We start from the raw sequence: 8,802 nt of genomic DNA on the forward strand, positions 1-8,802 counted from the left end.
AATTTTTTACAAATATTTCATAACAAATGTACCGAAGAGAGTTTAAATACCGTTAAAAGTATAATGTGCGAACATCAAAAATTTGCGGCAAATAGTTCATTAGTAATTTGTATGTTACAAATAGTACCACGTACACATCAAACTCTGCGAGGCCTCTTCAGAAAAACATAGTAATGACAAAATAACAGAAATAAAAACTGTCTAAAAACCACAATGATGGTTAAAATAATTTGAAGTGGTCTGTATTCTGTCAAAACTGCCAGACGCGGATCGCGATTTCGATCTTTTTGGATCTCATCAGCGCGTCGCAGGCAGCTCCGACAGAACACAGACCAAATTTTACCTGCTGTCTTAACAGTGCGTTTTAGAAAATACTACAAATGGCGCAGTAAACGCCATCTGTAGCACGATGCTACATTTTAGGATTACGTATGCTCCAACAAGGTCCACTTGTGTGGACATCTACTTGCTGAAAACGAATCCTGGCGTAGCCAACCTCAACGTGATAGGCACGTTAGCTTCTGTGTTCTGTCGGAGCTACCTGCGACGCGCTGATGAGATCCAAAAAGATCGAAATCGTGATCCGCGTCTGGCAGTTTCGGCAGAATACAGACCACTTCGAATTATTTTATTCGATTAAGGCAACGTGCCTATCACGTTGAGGTTAACTACGCCGGGATTCGTTTTCAGCAAGTAGATATCCACACAAGTGGACCTTGTTGGAGCATACGTAATCCTAAAATGTAGCATCGTGCTACAGATGGCGTTTATTGCGCCATTTGTAGTATTTTCTACAATGATGGTTTTCTGGGATTGTTCTAAGCTTCTTCTTAAGCGTTAACTCTACAATATTGAGAGTTGTATTTTAGCTGTCACTTCTGGAACGATAGACCCACTTCAATTTACATCGAAATGACCAAATCTCAAACCAAAATTGTGGAATAATTTGAGTGTACGGAAAGAAAATGCTGTTTGTTCTTTTGATCGCGTCTGATGCACAATTACTCGAGCAATAAATCAAGTTATTAAGCGAAGTCATCGCCGATTTTCGAATCGACGCCAAGTGAGATAGAAGAACGGAGGGAGAAGCCGAGTTATCGCGAGTCATAAATCAATCCCCGGTAGGAATACGTATGACAGGGTGAGATTCATGCACTTTAGCTGAATACAAATATCCTGTACGGAAACCTACGTTACGCCCACGCCATTAAATTGAAATTCAAAACCGCAATAAAAGAGAACATGGACTTTTTTCTGTAAGTACACATATCTGCACGTTCTTCATGAACAAACAACAGCAAATGTACGTTACGTTCATCTTTTTTTTTTATTTGCAAAGCCGTCGCAGTCTGCATAATCTACTAAAAAACTACTCGGATTTATGGAAATATAACAGTTGATAGAAATGCTTTTATTAAATTTTACATTTAAGCTTTTTATAAACACTTCAAACATTATAGAGACTTTATCCTCCATTAGCATAATGAGATTTTTCAAATGCTTCAATTTTGCATGAATATTCCATAATATAATGATATTAGGTTCGAGTTTCAAATAGCGATTGGCTTCAAATTTTTTTCACACATCTCTTTTTAGACTATATGATAATACCTGACAGGATCTTTAGCTACTTAATCTGCAAGGGTTAAAAAATTCATATCTTAAACATGTTTACATTTTCGGGAATGAAAACCGAAACATTGTTTTAGAGTTGTAGAAAATAATATTTAACACTCTGCCCCACTTCTATATCTTGACCGACGGTCACTTCATCAGGATGTGTATATCCGATAAAATGGAAGAGGGGAGAACTGTTACCCGCCCTAACCTGACTTAAATTAATCTAGGATAATTTGTGATGTGTTAGGTTAGGTAGGATTAAGGTGAATACAGTTCCCCGCCTTCCCCCCAAGATATTCGGTAATGTACATAATTTTATCAAAAAGACCTAAACTAAACATGAGAAAGGCAATGCCTCTTCTTCCATAGGTTAAACTTGGAATCCGGGTCCGCAAGCATACCAGGCGAGCATTGTTCTAATTTAACCATTTAACAGTGCAGCTTCAACCATGTATTATTACCAAAAGAGTTATTTTATCGCTTCTGGAACTCCAACTGATTATCCATGGTGATGATATTACATAGGTGCTGATAAATATCCATAAATAGGTTTACTAATAATTTGCTTCTTTCTCTCTCTTGGTAACTTTGTGGCCTGTTGGACATTTCCTTAATTAAGGCATAGCTACTACTCTTATTACAATGCACCACGCAACATGTAATAACGTCTAACTTATAGTAGGCTCATGGCGGCGTAAAGAAAGTTGAGGAAAAATTCATACTAATAAAAGTAATTACTTATAGTAGTTTTGCCCAAATCTAACCAAATTCTGAATGCAGTTGTACGTATATACTTGCCCGATAGACAGAAATTTGAATATATTTCGGTAAAATTTAACGACCCAACGTGAAAGTTTCTTTATATTTCTTAGAGTTTAATCTCTGAGGTCCAGCTTGAGTTAGAATTCAAATATGCGAGTAAATACATTGCGTAAGTTCGTTGGAACAGGGTCAGAAACAACGGCCACAAAACATTGTACACCATTGCTTGGTTTTAGTTCTAGAAAGACACTTCGCCCTAATTAGGGTACTCAAGTTAAAAGATTGCTTCTCAATTACATGCGGTCATGAGAATTATTAGAGGCCGTTTAAAGTCAACAGAGTTAGTTTGACTTTCAATTATCCACTTGCTCTAAAGCGTGAACGGTCTAATATTGGGTCATTACATAACGCATTAATTAGATTAATTCATGTTTCTTTTAGGTGTTTATACTGGTTATTCCCAATTAGGTGTGGTAGGTAGTTACACAAAAAATATTCCCGTTCAGGAGATGATGGAACACCGCTGAAGTGTACTTCTTTGGTGATCTTAGATTCAGAAATATGTTTGGTATGGTTTCCAGTTCACTTTGCGTAACATTAGTTCGATGTACGCAGTTAGAAAAACGTAATTTCTTAAACTGAATTATACCTCCTTAATGAAAAACCTGATAAACGGAAAAGAAATTATTTGGAAAGTGTTTCAAAGTCTTTAAAGTGCTGAATTCTAAGCTCTTTTAGTCTCCACAGAAATGAACGGTTTGAACGAACAAGTCGAGTTTAACTGTCCAAAAAAATGAATATAGTTTATTAAATGACGGAGTTCCCATAAAAAAGTAGAAGCGTTCTAAGGCGAATATGATTCGGACTTCTGGGACGTGGTCCAATATAACTAAAGGCAAACGTTTTGTTGGCAAGAGCGGTCGACATCTTAAGCTAATGCTAGGGTTTGTCGGTTTTTAAAAACCGGTTTTAAAAGCCGGTTTTTTGGAGAAAATTATGAAATTCGAAAACCGGTTTTTTAGTAGAAAATATCATACATTGAAATGAATAACACTTAAAAAAAAATTGAAAATGACAAATGTAGCCAAATGTACCAGATTGATGAAAACACTGTTGCAAGCGGTTTGGTTCTTGGAATCATATCGGTCCGGTGTGTTTTGTCTATTGGATGAATTAATTTAGATTTTATATCAGTTTGTCTTCTGGTTTCTTTATGTACAGTTCATAAATTCAGTATTCAGTGCCATTGATCGATATTTGATATAGATGATATTATACAAAATGTAAGTAGGTAACATATTTTAATATTATAAANTTGCATTTAAATACTTTTTTGAGAAAGGCATTTTGTATTTTATTTAAACTACTTTTCCAAACGTATTTTCATTTTTGCCGTTAAAAGTTTTACTAGTATCACCAAACAAACATTATCTAAAATGATGAATGAAAGTTACTCATATTGGTCTTTGAAGGTATTAATATATTAATAAGTACTATGTGTATCTAATAACATTGTTTTTTAAAAAATAATATCTATGGTTATTATAAAAATATGAAAATATATTGTTTTTATTTATTCGAACCCTTTGCTGAATAACTCGTTTCACTATTATAAAAATATTTACATCCTTATATGTGAAAATTATGCATAAACAACGAATTATTGTTTTTAAAGTTATTTAATCCTGGTCAACTATTATTTCTTTGTTCTACTAAATTGCATAAAAAAATTTTACTATCAATAAAATTGAACAGTAAATAATTTCAGTCAAAAACTGCTTTTAATCACTCTAAATTTTCTGTTAAAATTTTTTATTCGAATTACAGAATATTCGAGCAAAAAATTTTTTTATAAAAATTCGAAACCGGTTAAAACCGGTTTTCTGGAAAAATTACTATTCGAAAACCTGTTTTCTAAAATGTCGGTTTTTGTATAAACTATGTTGACAATGTATGCGTTAAGGTCAAATTGAGCATTTTGAAGAAAATTTCCCAATTTTTGGAATCAACTTCAAAAAGGTACTGAAAATTTTTAGTTCGGATATGTCGGGTATAAAGCCCGAAGACGGTATTTAGCCAAATTTTTCGACAGATTCCAGGATCAGACGTTTCATTATGACTAATAAAAATCGAAATATATCTTCGCATGGGTGTAAATGATCAAAACTAGGAACTAGTGCGTGACCAAAATGTTCTCTCCAAGCTTTGGAGAGATGGAGCTAAAAAATCGTACACTAAAAAAAAACTAAGGTAACTTTACCCAACCCTTATCTAATTAAACATATTAACTTTTTTTTAGTAATTTCTGTTAGAAAATACCAGAATCACTCCAAAAATTTTTCTTCTCATTTCGGGTTGATAAAGTTGAGTAATTCTAGATAAGGTTAGGCTTATGTAACATTTTTTTAAAAAACTGTCTAAAATTCCTTTTAGCTTACACAGACCCACAGCAAGGGCCTGTGGGAACAGTCGGATGGCGGTTAAGCTTTTTCCCTGTTTATAGAGTTTATTAAAAAGTAAAGAAAGTAAGTAAAAAAAAGTGGGTTCCTAACATACGTCGAAAGAAAAAATACCATCCAGCGAATCATCTAGAGTTCCACCTATTTTGCTTTAACCGAGGTACCATTGTACCTTACAGCAAAGGCAAAATGACTCGATAACATTATTCATGGTTTATCTTCTTCTGTAGGCTTTGTGGTTTTGAAATATATCAAACATTATTTTATGAAAAATGGAGGACTATGAGACATGGATGTTCTCATTTTAAGATTATTTCTTTTTAGTTGACATTTAGATTCCCCTATTATGCTTTTCGATTTTTTGGCGGTGACGGAGTTTTTCCTCCGCAATATAACAAACCTTCACAATGCTGCCAACCTTTCTTTTTTGCAGGCGATTAGGTTTAGGTTACTTTAGGTTGCTAAATCTTAAGTTGCAGCTAATAGCATTGTATTATTCAATGTAACATCATGACGGGTGTCGTAAACCCCATTTTTAGCAATTTTGTTTTTCATTGGAATATTTCCAACTTTTCCCATTTAAGGTTTATTGTTAGTTTCAAAAATCAAAAGCTTATTACGAAAACTCCACTAACAAAATCATCCTATCTTTATCTGTTTTAGAATTAAGATTTTTATATTGCTTTGTTACTATAGTCTACGTTTTATTTTTCTTTTCTAAGGATGTACTTTAACGATATCGTTTCAATTTGACTGCTTATTTCATTCCCTATCCAGGTTGTGCACGCTACAGCGTAGCACTACGTAGAAAATCGAAACAAACAAAAGTTTCATTCTTTTGAATCGTTGAACTAAGGACGAGCGATTATCTGTATTTTAGCGAATGTCGACTGGCAGAGCAGTGAAGTGCTTTCGTTGCTAGATAACGTCCTGGCCTCGCGAATCGTAAAGTGGAATAAATGGTACTGAAAGCAACGCTAAAAGTAATTTTTAAACGTTCATTAACCGGTGCCTGTAACACCCACTCTCTGACAATTCTGCCTGATGAGATTTTCAACCTAGTGTAATACAATGTTGCTTAAAAGGTGGAGTATATTCTCAAGAAGGAAACGTTCATCAAGACAACGTGATGTGCTTTTATACCTTCAGAATTACTTCAGAAACATGCACTTGATAAAATAAAACATGAACTTATGCACCTATCATCTATCTACCCATTATTTTCCATAACAAACAAATTGCTGTAGAGCTTTTCACTTCCCATGGATATATACGGGGTGAGCTATTGTAATGAATTTAAAAGTAAAACAGTTTTCTAGATATTTTATGTTTAAAAATTAGTAGAGAACCTTTAAGCAAGTTTATTGAAAATATATAAAGGTATCGATGTTTTCAATTTCCTTGACTCCGTGATTAATTTTTTTTAAACGCACACCGGATATTCCTGAGACAACCAACATGCTTTGAATGTTTTATGAACGGTAATAAAAAGAGGGCGTGAGCTGAACTAAATGGATTAATTAAATAAAGAGTGGCGAAAATTTCGAAAAGATGCATTATAAATTAAGGGTTGACATGTTGGGGGTGTGGAAATATAGAAATGTTTAGTGTTGGTAGGTATCAATATCTATGGAAGGTGAGGTTAAGGAAAGCGAGTATTATTGGGATACGGAACTAATTGTAAAGGCAAACTGTCGTAAATCCTCTTAATGGTGAGGCGTAGTAATAAAGAAGGCATACAGAAGAATTTTTTAAATTTACAGAAAATGTGGTTTTATAGTCAAATAATGAGGATACCATAGATAGAAAAGTTTAACAATTAGGAGGTGTGAGAATGAGTAGAACAGGGGGCGCTATGGAAGTCAGTAAGAAATAGGTTATTGGGCACGTTCTCGAGCATGGAGGGCTGGTTAGAGACATTGGAAACAAAAATAGAAGCTAAGAGGAGTAGAGGTAGACCTAGGTTAGATTACTGTTTACTAATAATTAAGGACGTGAGATGTCCTAATTTTAGGGAAATGCGAAGATTAAATCCAGATAGGAAAAAATGGGGATCTTAGAGCTGACGACCTTCCGATGATGATGAAGACTGGGTATTCAATCAACGCATATTTCAATCTGAACTTTTATTATTGAGATGTACATACTACATAAAAAGTTATGTGATTTGTACATACAAGATGTTTTTTTATTCAAATTGCTGAGAAGTTAATTAGTGTGTTATACAAAGGCCCATATTTTTATGAGCAAGAAATTTACTGTAATACAAGGATTCTCGGTATACTACAAATGAAATGTTCGTGAAGGTTGGGGGGAAGGTCACAGATTGGATTCCAAGTGCACCCACTTTTTGTGGCTTCTTTAAATCAATTAGCTAAATGCTGGGACGGCATTATTCCATAGATGTTCCTTCACTTCTGTCTTCATTTGTCCATTTCATCCACCCATTCGCCAATTTTTAGAAACAGTGATGAGGAAAAAAAGAATAAATGCTTGATAATTACGTACAATAAACATACTGTGTTCTTATGGCCGGCGTTATTTGTAAAAGATATATTCGGGTTTGATCACCGTGATACAAAATTGACTCTCTCTTATTTAGGTAAGTCTACAAATGGCGCCGTTTATCCCACGTGTTGTTTTCTTAGGTTTTGGAATTATTTTTCAGCACAACTGAAATAAAGGATTTTACACTTTCATTATATACTTTGAAGCTGTCAGCCTAACGAAACGTTAGACAAACGGCTGTATCTGTGGACTCACCGAAGAAAGATTCGCGTCTGTAAAATCTAAAAATTAGTTCCTATTTATAAAATAATAACAACTTTATATTACCTATATAAATCATTCTGAAAGTACAATCATTTAATTTTCTCTAAACGGTTTGTAACTTTTTACCTAATTAGACAATTGGCGCTGCATTTTTGTGTTTCCAACTTTAGCACCACCGCGTCAGAAGGGCATTGTTACACTTGTGGCGCAAAAAAGTTATAATTTTTGTGTATATTTATGTTTGTAATGTTAGTATTTTTTTAAGTTTAGTTGTATGTTTCTAAATATTATTTCAATGTACACTTTCAACTACATATCTTGTACATGGCTTTGTTTCCTTTCTGCCTAAATTCTGTTGTTCTAGTAACACAATTGCTTAGCCTCAAGCTAGAATTTTATCTTCGCCTGTATCTTCATACACCTCTTATTAATAACTGATTATTCTCTTTAATTCCTGTATCTTAAATTCTGTAATGGTCAGCCTCTTCAATTCTGGGTATATCTGTAAACTTGTATCACTACCCTTACCATCACACTTCGTCCCTTCTAGAACGAGGTCGGCAAACCGCGGCTCTTCAAGTTCCTTTAAAAAAATTAAAAGCTAATGCGGACAGACACGCAATTCAAGAAAAAGGATGGCTTTTGGTGTGCTGACGAACTTTGCGTCAACATATTCATCCGAGCAAATTTTCTTTTCTAAGAACAAGCTAAGAAACCAAATAACTAATCAAAATTTAGAGTCAAGTCTTAAAATAAAAACCACTTGTTATGTGCCGGACTTACCAAAACTTTCTAATGAAATTTCGGTCTTGTTTAGCACAACACCATATTTTGTAGCATAGTAATAATATAAACAATAATGGATAAAGTCGTATTTTATTTAATTACTACTTCTTTATCCGATACAAAGAAATAAAATGTAAAAGCCGAATTGATCATTTCTGGCTCTTTGAAGTTCAAGAAACAATATTTTTATTTTGAATGGCTCTTCCAGCTTAAAAGTTTGCCAACCCCTGTTCTGGGATGTTTTGTTGATTTACTAACAATTCTGTCATATAAATATCCCTGAGAAGTCTTATACAGGTACAGTCTAGTCCAGTTAACCAACGAATCTTCTTCAACACTTAGCAAATCTTCTATATTCCTAAACTTATTGTAGTTTTATTATTTAGTTTCTTGTATTTCTTAT

The sequence above is a fragment of the Agrilus planipennis genome, unplaced genomic scaffold (assembly GCF_000699045.2).
Source record: "Agrilus planipennis isolate EAB-ADULT unplaced genomic scaffold, Apla_2.0 scaffold125, whole genome shotgun sequence".
Lineage (NCBI taxonomy): Eukaryota > Metazoa > Arthropoda > Insecta > Coleoptera > Buprestidae > Agrilus > Agrilus planipennis.